This window comes from Corylus avellana, chromosome ca7 (genome assembly GCF_901000735.1).
Source record: "Corylus avellana chromosome ca7, CavTom2PMs-1.0".
NCBI lineage: Eukaryota > Viridiplantae > Streptophyta > Magnoliopsida > Fagales > Betulaceae > Corylus > Corylus avellana.
In genome coordinates this window covers 21602744-21617362 of record NC_081547.1, presented here as the reverse complement: position 1 = coordinate 21617362, position 14619 = coordinate 21602744, and positions in this window count along the sequence as shown.

Here is a 14619-nt window from a genome sequence, read left to right as displayed (position 1 = left end):
ATTTTATTCATAAATTTGAGTAAAAAAAGCCACATAGTACAACTCTTATCTTAATAACTATAATAAACTTGTAAGTCATAACATCTATATGGACAAAATATCCCAGCGTAATTTGAGAAGGACGTTGTACATTAATATACATATAAATATACTAATATAGTCTAAAAGCCTAAGCTAATGTGCTTGGATTTACTTAAGTATATTAACTACTATTTTTCTTTATATTTTATCAATATAAGAGTACATGTTCTTTTTCTGGATGAATTGGAGTACCTTATTTGGATTTTTGTGGTTTTAATTGTACAGAAAATTGGAGAAGGAATTGCGAGGGGGAAGAACTCATTTTGTGGAGGTGAGTGGTCTGCCCATAAGCACCTATTTCAGTGCAGTGAATTAGCTGCTCTGGTTGAAGGAAAATGTGGATGCTGTTAAGGAGGCTGTGAAAGCAGGGGATGCTCTTTTTGATACTATAGACATTTGGTTAATCTGGAACTTAAGAGGTGGCATAAATGGAGGAATGCATGTGTTTCCAAGTCAAAGATGTGTTGGATTCAATGCAGAAAGAGGCAGGGGAGGGAGGTGCTACTTTTAATAGTCTTTTGATGCAGATTCAGGTTTGGGCTTTCTTGTTTCTTTTGCCATATTTTTTTCCCTTTTAGCTTAATATTGTTTATGTTTGTTAAATTTATTAAGAAAATATTAGAATGTCTTAATGTTGGTCTATAATCTGTTGGAAATAATTTTGGATGGTGCACAAATTCTCATTGATATAAAATAATTACAATATGAATATTAACAATAAAATAAATAAAATACAAGAGATGAAAATAGAGTATGGAAAGATCTCACAATGCTATAGAATCACGCAAGAGCGTTGTCCTTAAAGGTTAATTCGTGCCTCCCGGAGTGTATAACTCGGTGCGATCGGATCCTTTGATACGCAACCTCCTAGGATTAGACTATAGCATCTATCTTCATTAAGGACGCACTTCCAACTAACGAAGAGTAATAGAACAACCCATTTGACAAAGTGAATGAAGAACTTCAAGTATTATTTCGTGGAAAAGCTAATAATATAGTATATGGATTTATGCCTCCAAAACCAATGTTTTTTCCAATCCTCTGTTTTTTATTTTAAAGAAAAGAATTGATCCTATATGTATATTTCTCAAAGCTGTAATCCTTTCTTATACAAACATGGTAGTCCATTTTCTTTAAAAGCTCATTATATGTGACTCATGTATTAAGGTCAAATGGTCAGCACTTGACCATGCGTTAAGGACAAACGGTCTTTAACATAATGAAATAAATTAACCAACGGTAAAAAGAAATCAATGATTATAAAGTTTATACGGTCATAAACCATAAAGATAGATGATAAAATATGTTTGGTCATTAACTGTAAATATGATAAAATCTCATAAAAATATTTTAATGTCAAACAGTAAAATATTTGGAATAACTGAAAAATACTATTAAAACCAATAGCAAAATAATAAATTGTTTGTAACATACACAACATAATCTCCATGTTTGTTATTAGCTGTGACACAGAAGTAGTTGATATAGTAGTTCCATTTTCACACTGAAAAGTTGTCCTCACAGGATAAAAAAAAAAAGAAAAAAAAGAAGACAACAGATCGGGGAGAATGGTTCACCATTTTTCTTTTTGGCCATTTTCCGGACAGGGATTTAGAAAGGAGAAATGTTAGAGGTCAATATTTTCTCCATATTTAGCCAATCTCATCTTACAAATCAACCATTAAATTTGTGAACTTACATGAACTCCACATAAGTCAATAGTGAACCCCACAAACTTATCTCATGTTTGAAATAATATTTCTTTTGTACCAAGAAGATACTACCGTTTTTTAAGCTAAAGTATAATTCAGAAAATTAATTGAATGTCTTTTGATGAGGAATTGCATATTCCTATTCCTAGGTAATCAGCGTTTCCGCACACCAAACGTAACCTAAATAATGAATTTTAACATTTGTTTAGTAGTCTCGACTAAGATTTCTACTTCTTCTTTTTCTTCTTGGGTAATTAATTCTCAACTATGAATTTTGGTCACTCCATGGAAATGAGAAAACAAATTGTAAATAGGATAAAAATTAGATTATGGAAGGTGTATTATTTAGGGGATTTCGCTTTGGTGCAATTTTGATTTAATTAAGTTATATATATATATAGATTTATTAATTTTACCTTCCTATGCGTTTACTTTGATTATGCTAGAGAGAAGCGATTTCTTAGTTAGCTATTAGTTAGCTAAATTTGGACAATTGCTAATAACCCTACTAAACTGATCAAGGCCATTTTTGGAGGCATTACACTAACAAACACTAACAACAATAGTGGTAGAAACGCACTTGAAAACCCGAATTATCCATCCATTGTAGAAAGAAGTAATAGAGACTTAGCTCTATGTGCAATCCTTTGCTTAGCTTATGACACTAATGAACCCAAAATGTTTTGAAAGTCATGGCGGCCAAATGTACTATTGATTCAAATAAAAATTAAAAAAAAAAAGTGAGAAATTGTCTTATGGATTATGTAAATGAGTAAATAATTCTCAAGCTCGTCATTTATTTCAACTTTCTTCTACCTATTGTGAACTAGCATCCATCGAATAAAATGGTGAAATATTATAAATGAGTAAATAATAAGAAAATTCTAAGTTTTTGTAAATGAGTAAATAATTTGAAAGTGTTGCTTTGTACTTGAGGGTGAGTGACATATAAATTTTTTTGATTTAAAATACATTAATGTTTAATTTGAAAAGATAAAGAATATCGTATTGTTTTTCAATATTTCGAGTGGGGAAGAAATCTCTATAATATTTCCTAAAACCTTTGAGCAATAAAGAATCTAAAAAAAAAAAAAACAACAGAGAGTTGAATATGCATGGAGCAAATTGTGACGCGTGTCATTAACTAAAGAAGCAATTACATAGAAGTGTGAAAGGTAGGTGAGAAAACTAAGTCAGGAAGTTATTGGAAATTTCAAACTTAAGTCTCTCTTTCTCTCTTAACGAGCCATTGAGTGCATTTTAACTAAAATCCAACTTGTCCATGTTTTCAAAAGCCGATAATTCTCCACAAAACAACACAAAAATTTTCAAAAAAAATTGAAACTACTTGCAGTTTCTCTAAACTAATATTAAAGATCAACCTACTTTGGGCAGGAAAGGATCCTTCTATCTGATTCAAAGTAAGATCCAGAATTCATAAGAGATTTGATTGCACTCAAAGATTTTATGATGCTAATGTTGAAATTGTTGACACTAAGGTCTCCAGATTCTTCAATCTTGACAATCTTGACAAGCTTTTAAAACCTAAAGTAAATATATTTAAAAATAAATAAAAACAAAGAAAAAAAATAGTATTTCTGATGTAGGACGATATTTACTTTTATTTTCGGTAAAAACGAAAATAAAGAAAATATCAAAAATGATATTGGAGCAGTGCCATTTGATTAGAACTTTACTCGTTCTCAAAGAATGGAAATACAAAAGGAAAAATTGTCTCAATTCTCGATAATTGTCAATTTTTATATTAGGATTTTATTTTTATTTTATTATGACTTTATTTCCTTAATAGGATTAGATTTGCTTTAATTATTTTCCTTTCCTTATTAGGATTAGGTTTACTATTGTTATTAGAATTATGTTTACTTTCCTATTAGGATTAGATTTACTTTCTCTACTAGAAGTAGGTTTACTTTCTCTACAAAAATAAATAAAAAAATATTAAAAAATAGAACAAACGAAATAAATAAACAATTCAACAAAAATTAGTTATTACTTAAAACATATAAACATAAATTACAATATATTTTGTATAATTAACATCATTATTTTAATAAAAATAAAACGGAACAATGATGGTTGATCTAATTAATATAAAATTTCTTGCACAATTTAGTATTTCTTTTGGCGATATTTGAAAGGGGAGGCTCTATAAGAATGCCGTCGATAAATCCTAGACCTTCCTATGTGTTTTTCATACCACCCTAGATCTGAAGAGAGAGAAATGAAGAAGATAAGGAGGGAGGTTGTGATGTCCCAAAATATCAAAAATGATTTATTAAAAACAACTATTCACTTGAACTTATAAAACACTCCTTTTTACCTTTTAAAGAAGTGTCAATCCCCCAATCAAACTCTCACTAGAGAAATAGCCCTAAAAATCTAACTTCAACTCTTTGGCCGAACGTTCGATCATGGCCTTAGTGCGAAAGTTCGGCCGAGGGAGCATCCTGGACGTTTGTTGACCAAACTAAAACCATTGGGTATTGACCAAAAGTTCAACCTGCAAACTTAGAATCATTGTATAATAGTACACCAAACGTTCACACCTTAGTACTGAACGTGCAGTGACAGTCTGAAAAGTAATTTTAACCTATTGTCTACCCTTTTAGAGACCAGCACGCCTCCCACTCCTATAAATGCCCCTCACCTTTGCCCCTAAACCCACCCCTACACCAGAAACACTAACCCTAAAGTGAAAGGAGATTCTTTAGAGAGAAGGAGAAGGTTTTTGGGTGGTTTGCCATCTTCAAAGTAACTCTTGTCAATTCACCTAGCTTTCATGTTATTTTAGTGGTTTTCATGTTCCTTGCAATTTTTAAAGATGCCATGATGAGTTTTTGTATCATTTTCATTAGAATAGGAAAGGGTTTGTTAAATGTTTTAAAAACGATTCTTGTTTTACCTAGCTTTCGTAATATCATAGATTGTTATGCTTGCATGCACTTATTTAGAACCTAAGATGCAGTTTGTAACATAGTGATTTGAGGATAGGAGCCTAACATGCATTTTGGCCTTTGACCAAAATTTCTTTCTATTCTGGCCGAAGGTTTGCCCTCGAGCTCGAACGTTCGCTTATTTGACAAAACATTCGACCAATGTCCATAATGTGTAGGGGTTTCGTGATCTTTTACCTAGTTGTTCTCGATTAAGACCTTATGTGTTTCTAGTAAATCCTCTAATATTGTGTATAACAATGAACCATGTCTCGTTATAGCAGGAATTTAGAATGTTGGAAGACTCAACGAGCGTACGAGGTAAGTAAATACTTATGACAGTTTTCCTTCAAAACGTGCGATATGTCAGCTGGCTAAGCATGCGTATGTTATGAGCATGTTCGCCTTTTACACAACTTGGTAACTGTCTTAATAATTGATTAATGAGATGCATTGTATAGCATGGTACACAGGTACGTGTGGTATAACGGCCATGGGCTTACTACATATACTTGATTCTATGTTCAAATGTGAGTTGGTGTGTTATATGAGCTTTGGATCCATTGGTTATTTCATGACCAGCACAACTATGTTTGATTGGCGGGTCACTACATGACGTACATTATTAGTAACATGGGCCACCCAATGCTAGACTCGGTCGGGCTGCTAGTTTTGGATGTTAGCATTCAATGGTCAGGGCACCGACATTGTATTTGAAAAAACGCTTAACGACTCCAAAAACTTGTTTATCACAATTTATGCGGAATTAATAATATGAAGCAATAAAAAATTCAATCACCAAAATATATAAAACAGTAAATCACGCAGACACAAATATTTTGGTGATGAAGATGAAACTTTCTAGAAAACGCTCTAAAAGTAAAACTTCTTCGGGGCAGCCAAACCCAGAAAATCACTATCAAAAGATTATCTAGAGATTATAGACAGTATGAATACTTATAACCCTTTGCAAGACCTTAACTCTGTAAGATCGACAAGCTTCCAACTCGTCTTCTCGCTCACAATCTTCTTCATCGTGATTCTCCTTTACCGGACCCTTCCGATAAATTTCTCAATCAAAGCACAATGAAACTAACAAAAATCCTCTAAGAGGAATACTCAAGCTTACACAGATTTTCTCTCTAAGTTCGGCCTCTCACAAAACCTAGCCTCCGATTTCGTGCCTCTCACTTCTATTAAGATGTATTTATAACATCTACAAAACCCTAGACTTGGGCCCACATAAAACAGACGTTTTGTACGAAAAACTTATGGGATGTCTGGACAGGGGAGCTTGCTGTCCGAATAGGGGCCTTGCGAACAAGCAAAAACAGGCTTGCTGGAATTGGTGTCCGGACACGCTGCTAGGATGTCCAGACACCCACTGCAGAGGAGGGAAAATCGCATTCTAGAAATGCTGTCCAGCTTTGATCAATAGCTCCAATTGATGAGTGTTTGTGGTCCGATTGGGCTAAAACTTTGTAAAGATGTTCACGACACGTGAATCCTCATTGTAAACGGTGGAGATTGAATTCTGAGCATTGTATATCAGTGTTTGAGCCCGTGGATAGTATCATCTGCATTTTGGAACCGAATTAAGCCAACAAAAATACTAACGAACTCCCCCTTTGGCAATTCGGTGACAAAACTAATATGCCGAGACATCCCATCATCTCTCCATCTTTACTCCTCATTTTTGTCACATAATGACAAAAGGTCTTCATGTTTCTTGGAATACTTCAGAAAATAAATCAAGGCATATGTGGAACAGGAATAATACAAGAAAAACTCATGATCACATATAAGCGAAAAATGCATGAAGATTAATGCGGATCATGGAGGCACATCAACACAAGCTCCCCCTCAATGTATGACTCATTTATCAACAAGAAACTGGAAAGAAGAAAAAAATAGGTTTCTCCCCCTCAAAAGTCAAATGAACACGCATGCTACACACATCAACGACTCATGTATTTCACAACATGCTCCAAATATGAAAAATATACATGAGACAAAAAATGGTAAGAAACTCATATTGCTTAACCCAAGCAAAGAAAAATGTTTCATTCAACCCATGCTTGTGTGGTGTGTGAGTAAGCCATTCAAAGAGAAAAATTATAACTTACAAAATGAGGAGAAAGATTCACCACCATGAGGTTTTGACAAGTATATCAAATCAAAAGTCAAATCTTATCATACTAGGGCCTACTTCCTCTTATCTATGTGTAACATCTGACCCGTTAAATTTGAGTTTATACCTCTTCTTTTACAACCAAAAGTTCTTGCAAAGATCTATAAGGTCTATCAGAGTACTTGATTGTAAAGGATACGATAAATGTATAAAACATTGTTCAAGAGATTTTATTACAAGCGAAATTAGAAAACATTAAACTTTAGTTGCGGAATATCATATTATTACAATCACTGATATGAAAAGACTTTGAAAATTAATAATTATTCCCATCCCCATTCCGGCCTCCTATTCCAGCATCATTTCTACCTGAAAACAAGAAATAAAACTGAATGAGCCCAAAGGGGGCCCAGCAAGTAAAATCCACAACCATAAATAGTTTTACTCATTGTTCTCAGTTTTGAAAATCGTTTTCACAAATAAATATACATCCAGCCATAATAATACATGTATGTACGGTTGCATCTTCCGTAACATATACATACTATTACATCTAGTAATAGATCATCGTTATAAATCATCATAGTATATCATCATTGTAAATCATATTATCATTTTCTCATATTAGGGCCCATGTACACTATTACCCCTGTGTACGAGGGTTGCGGGTCCTTGTGACCATGGCACTGAACTGTGGCCTCAGCCATGCCCGACCGTCAATTAACTCTTTTCTTGGTGCACTCAACGGTCATGTTGATGGAATACCACCTTTTGGCATAGCCTCCTTCAGTGGTTTCGCCTCCATCCGAGTATCGGTACCGAACTCCTCTCATCCTTACTTATCTTGGGGCCAAAAATACTCTCCTCCATACATGTGCCCTCATTTCATAAACATTTAACTCATTTCTTGTACTTTTCTTTGTACTTCTTTTGATGCATCTTAAGGCAACATGTAAGAGGGTTTATCATCATTCTTCTTTCTCATCATCATTTCTCAACTTTCTTTTCTTAAAATGAAACTTTTCCAAATATAAACTTGTTGTACTTAGAAAGCGTTTAAAGAAATAGAAACTTTCTAAATAATTCTTTTAGAAATCCTTCATGCATGCAACATATCTCCATGACAGGTAAATAAAATAATCATTTACAGTTTGATACAAGAATAAATAAATAGCATGACATGAAGTAATTTTAGAAGGGGTAGTGAATTTACTTACTTCTAGACTGAAGCTAAAAGTGGTCTGAAGGATCTAGTTGCTCCAATCTGACTAACACCACTAGTATATCTTTTGAAACTAATTTCTCGAGTCTGTTCTCTCTCGTGTTCTTTCTTTCTTGCAACGCTTTGTCTCGCCCTTTCTCTCTCTGTTTCGTGTAAACACTTTCAGAAAGAAGAAAGACCGAGTAGAAAACGGAAGAAGGAAGAATATGTGGAAGAGAAGGGAGTGGAGTGGTGAAATTTGTGAAGGGTGAGGACTCAATTTATAGGAAACCATCTCCATCTACCAATCTTCATCTATAAACCTTCATCCACAAATCTCCATCTACTAATCTTCATCTATAAACCTTCATCCACTAATCTCCATCTACTAATCTTCATCTATAAACCTTCATCCACTAATCTCAATCTATAATTCTCCATCTACTAGTATCCATCTACTAATACTATTATACCTACCATTGATTATTCTACCTTCCATTTTACTATCATATTATTTCACCAATTACCATTCTCTAATTATCACTCTCGGTAATATCATAAATTTCCCAAGAATTAAAATCATAGGCTAAAATGAATATCAAAATAACATCATCATCAAAATAATCTATTTAAATATTTTGAAAATCTGGCAAGCACTATGCATTTCTCTTTGTAAAGCAAATTGCACAAATTTGACACAATGAAATAAATTCCTTTTGGATATGATCTTTTGATTTTATTTGTTTCACTATTTTGTTTCTTTTTCTCTATGAAAAAGTGTCCTTAAACTGTTGGTGCTAATCACAAAAGAGAAAGCAGGAATTTATAAGCCCTAGGGTCAACTAGCATATGATCAATTTGAAAAAATATGACTAGTCAAAAATCTCATATGGTTACCTAACAGACCTCGCAAATAAAGTTAAGCAAAATCTCAATTTAAGCTTAAATGTGCACAAGAAATAAAGCATAGGCAAAACGTACCACATAAGCTTAAGCTTTAGGTAACCACAAGAACAAGTCCAATGACACAAATTTTCATCTCATGCATATTAAGAGCATTCCAAGACGCAAGGAATTAAATCCATGAAAGCAACATGAGAAATTAATGGACTATCTAGGTGCATAAGACAAAAGAAAGAAAAGAAAACAACCAAAGCAAAATATTTTTGTCTTTTTGAAAATTTTCACAAAAGAAATGCACACAAACAAAAGACAATTACAAAATAAATAAAACAAAAATGCAATGCAAAAAGAAAAACATCATGCTTTAGGATATGCAAAGATATGCAAAAAAATCAATCCTAGGCATGTGGATGACTCACCTAACATAAGGTGAGATCACCACCACTCCCCCTCAAGGGATGAATGGTATCATCCTTCCTAACCCACACATGAGAAATCTTAGGTCTAGACTCATAACTTTGCTCAAACTTATCTAGCCTAGATAGCACTTCTCTCATCATTATGACCAAACCCTCATTTCTTTCCCAGAATAGGAATTTCCACTTTTATGATGATGGGATTTCAAATCAAAACACTTTGGTCGAATATGACCAACCTTTCCACAATGATGACAAGTGGGCACAAACCTTTTAGAAGGTAATTTTCTAAGAGGATGCATGACTCTAGGCTTAGGGTAAGATGCATGATGCTGAACATAAATTTTCTTACCTTTCTTACCATGGAGAGTTGGAGCAGTTGCTTGATTTTCTTTCTTAGGAGCAGCTTTGAATTTCAAACAGTTTGGTCTAATGTGACCAACAATCCCACAATGGTGACATGTAGGAACAAACTTACCTTGAGTTTATTTAACCGAAGGAGTCTTGAAAAAATTAACATTGGTTTCTTTAACATTCACAGGCTTAACATTCAAAGACTCATTAAAAGCATGTGAAGTAGATGCATCAGCATTATCGGCAATCATACTAGGCTTGTTATAAACAAATTCTTCAATACAAAGAAAGCTTTTCAAAAAGCACAAAAATCTCTTATTTCAAAGAATCAATCAAGATATGTGATTTAGACAAATCATTCGCCAAGGATTCTTTCTCAGATTTCAAAGAGTCAATTAAGACATGTGATTTAGACAATTTATTAGCCAATGACTCTATATCATGCATAGCATCTTTAAGTTTACTGGAACCTTGTTATAGGCTTTGAACACTACTTTAAAATCATTATACAACTGTTGAACATTAATCTCATCATTAGAATTAATGAAACTAAACTAAGAGGTATTCATGGCAAAAAGAAGTCAAGGATCTACACTCAGGAGTTTAATCCTTCACGGAGTGAACCTGCTTTGATACCAATTGAAAAAACGCTTAACGAATCCAAAAACTTGTTTATCACAATTTATACGGAATTAATAATATGAAGCAATAAACAATCCAATCACCAAAATATATAAAACAGTAAATCACGCAGACACAGATATTTTGGTAACGAATAGGAAACCTTTTAGAAAACACTCTAAAAGCAAAACCTCTTCGGAGCAGCCAAACCCAGGAAATCACTATCAAAAGATTATCTAGAGATTACAAATACTAGGAACACTTACAACCCTTTGCAAGACCTTGAATCTGTAAGATCGACAAGCCTCTAACTCGTCTCCTTGCTCACAATCTTCTTCAACGTGATTCTCTTTTACTGGACCCTTCCGATAGACTTCTCAATTAAAGCACAATGAAACTAACAAAAATCCTCTAAGAGGAATACTCAGGCTTACACAGATTTTCTCTCTAAGTTCAGCCTCTCACAAAACCTAGCCTCCGATTTTGTGCCTCTCTCTTCTATTAAGATGTATTTATAACATCTACAAAACCCTAGACTGGGCCCATATAAAGCAGACGTTTTGTATGTAAAACTTACGGGTTGTCCGGACAAGGGAGCTTGCTGTCCGGACAGGGGCCTTGCAAGCAAGCAAAAACAGGCTTCCTAGAATTGGTGTCCGGACAGGCTGCTAGGCTGTCCGGTCACCCACTGCAGAGGAGGAAAAATCGCATTCTGGAAATGTTGTCTAGCCTTGGTCAACAACTCCGATCGATGAACGTTTGTGGTCCGATTGAGCTAAAACTTTGTAGGGATGTTCATGACACGTGAATCCTCATTGTCAACGGTGGAGATTGGATTATAAGCATTCTATATCAGTGTTTGAGCCCGTGGATAATACCCTCTGCATTTTGGAACCGAATAATTAAGCCAACAAAAATACTCACAGTATTGATCTTTCGAGACAGAGCTAACCCTACTAAGAATTCGTAATATCTTGGGTAGACCATACATGATAATTACGACTTATTAAAGCATTAGTTTTCTGCATTAAAATTTATAGGCGATTGCCACTGGGATTACACCTACTTCCTGTCAAAATAAAAACCGTACTTTTATGATATAATAATAGAGACAACACCTCATTCAAATTTCTTACTCAAAATGCACGTTTATTTTCGTTCATAAATACTGGCTCATAGGTTGCCTATTTTGAGGAAACCCCTTTCTGAGAAGATGCCAATGGCATGTTCGCCACATCAGGTTATTTAAGAAAAGTCAGGGGTCCAGTTTGCATAATCCAGGTTTGATTAGAATATCTGCATTTTAATTAGTAGCTCCATAGGCACGATGATAATGTATGCATATTCTATGATTTCTAGATATCTCAAATTTGTCGATTTCACCTTCCTCTACATTCACTCTAATTATGCTTGAGGGGTGATTCCTCAGTTAGTTACCAATTAACTGATTTGGGGAAATTGCCAGTAACCCTGCCAAACTAGTAAATGCTATTTTTTGGGCCGTTACAAAGGCCATTCTTAAAAGTTGTGCCTCTCTAAACTTCGAGGACCCCTACCTAGAAGTAATTTAACCTCTAACTTATTGTTCTTTTACATGTTTTTTATTGTTTAAATTCACTCTTAAACATATTGGTTGTTTGTCTAAGAAAAATATATGATTTGCTAATGAGTTGTTTTTATATAAATGAGTCTTGCATGAGAAAAATAAGGATTAGAATACAAAGTTTATATTATGAAAATGAACAGTAGTTAAGCGACTATAATATAGGATGATGATGTTTTAAACAATGGGTTGGGGTGTAATAAATAAAAGTTATCACCTTTGAGCGTTTTGGATGACGTATGAGAATAAACTTGGTTGATATCTTGTATAGTGTATTAATTGTTCTAGGACTTCAATGATTAAGTTAAAGTTAAGTGGTTGCATGAAACTAGGATTTTGGTTGATTTCCTAGGTTTATAACTTTTGCTATAGGAGAACGAACATTTGAAGGGAGTATGTGAACTTTTTCCTTAAAAAACAAAATTTGGGGGTGACTGAACCACTTCCACAGTATATGGGTTGGCTTTGCTACTAGAGTATTTGATTAAATGATTAAATTTACATATTTCCATTAGTTTAAGCGTTTGAGACTGTGATTTAACATTATATCAAAGTCAAAGGTCATAAGTTTGAACCCTCATTTTTCATGTGTTGGGTCTCACCTTTTAACAAACAAGTGATGATTTAATATCTGCCACCTCCTAAAACTAGGGGTGTCAAAAATTACCGGAAAACTGGAACCGGAACCGGAAAACCGGGAAACCGGAGACCCGGTTCCGGTTTCGGTTTGAAAAATTCAAAAACCGGGTACCCCGGTTCCGGTCCCGGTTTTTGGTATCCGGTTTTTACCGGGAATACCGGAACCGGGTTTATATATATATATATATATTAATTGTTTTACACTGAGGATAATCTCTATGAATATTTTTTAATGTTTTTAATATAATATATATATTATATTAAAAACTTTGATTTTTTTAGGATTTTTGGGCTTTTTTAGGTTTATGTTTTTTAATTATTTGGAACAATCATAACAAAACCTCTTTAATCAAGACAAAAAGACTAATAGATTTTTTTTTTTAAATGAGACAACTTATGGAAAAAAAAAAAAATGGGCTTATTTTAGGCCCAACACCTAAAATAAGCCCAAAAACCAATTTTCTTCAAAAACCGGTTACCGGACTGGGTAAAACCGAAACCGGCCGGTAACCGGGGTTCCGGTTCCGGTTTTGGCCAAAAACCGAGAAACCGGATCGGATTAACACCCCTACCTAAAACCAAAGGGTGGCCTCTCCTCAAAATTAAAGCTCAGGAGTTTAGTTATGCAATTTTTGGGGTTTCGTGCGGGGGATGGGAGTAATATTTTCTTGTGGCTAGATTCTTTGCATCCGGATGGTATTTTGTTGGATGATGAATATAGCTACCTGGTTTTTTATGATTCTAGGGGTTTTTTAGAGGCTATGGCCTCTAGTGTGTTGGTTAGAAGGGAGTTGGTGTGGCATCCTGCTAGGTCTGAGCAGCTTGTGCACATTCAGAGTCAGCTTTTCAAAGTGAAAATTGTAGCTGAGGATAGAGTTCTTTGGGTGACACCAAAGAATGATTCTTGCACTTGTAGAGATACATGGGAAGGTATATGGTCCAAGAGATCTGTGGTTGACTGGGGGAGTCTTGTTTGGTTTCCTCTTGCTATTCCTCGACAAACTTTAATTTTTTTCATGTGTTTGGCTGTCAAAAACAGCCTCTCAACTGGTTACCCTCTATTGAGCTGGGGATATATATATATATATTGGTGATACAAGTTGTTTTTTTTCCGCCGGCAGTGTGCAGAATGCAGGGGCCATCTCTTTTTTGAGTGTGGTTTTAGCAGGAGAATTTGGAGGGCTTTGATGAACAAGTGTTGTATTGTAAATCCTCTTAAAATATTGATTTGTGTAAAAATTGGGGAATTGTGCCCTCTGTTGCAGTTTGAAGTATAGGTGTTCTAGTTTTGCCTTCGTATTTTGGCTTTCCTTGTGTTGCTGGAGTTTGTTGGGCTAGAGGTGTTCGTTGAGTTGTTTTTGTACAATTTGTTTCAGCTTGTTTTGTTGGTGTAATTGGCGTCTTTTGTTTATAATATTTTCATTCAACCCAACAAAAAAAAAAAAACAACCAAAAGATTGTGATCGAATCCATATTAATGTTACAGAGTTAAAGGATAAAGAAATTTATAATGCTATAGAAAAATAGAGAGAAGTGCAAACAAAAAGAAAATAGAGACAAATAATTATTTTACTAGTAGTTTGGCGTTAGACACTTACGTTCACTACAATAATAAATTCTTATATGAGTATATTGTGGTCTTATTGCGTGATATGATGTGTACAAGATGCTTTATTTATAGTGCTTACAAATTATTTGAATTTATACAAAGAGTATACTACAATTCCTCCCGGTGTTCTCCTCATCTAATGGATATTGTTTTCTAAAAAAGCAAAAAGCAAAAAAAAAAAAAAAACTTACCCCACTCATCCTTCATATGTTTTTTTAGAAAACAATATCCATATCGAATTGGGAAAACACCATGAAAACACAATGAAGAATTGCAGCATTTCTCTTATACAAATCCAATCTAATCATAATCAATGCCCTTCATTTATGGTAACTTAGTCCTCATCAAATCCTTAAATTTAGGGTACTCCGACCATCATTTATAACAAGGATTTA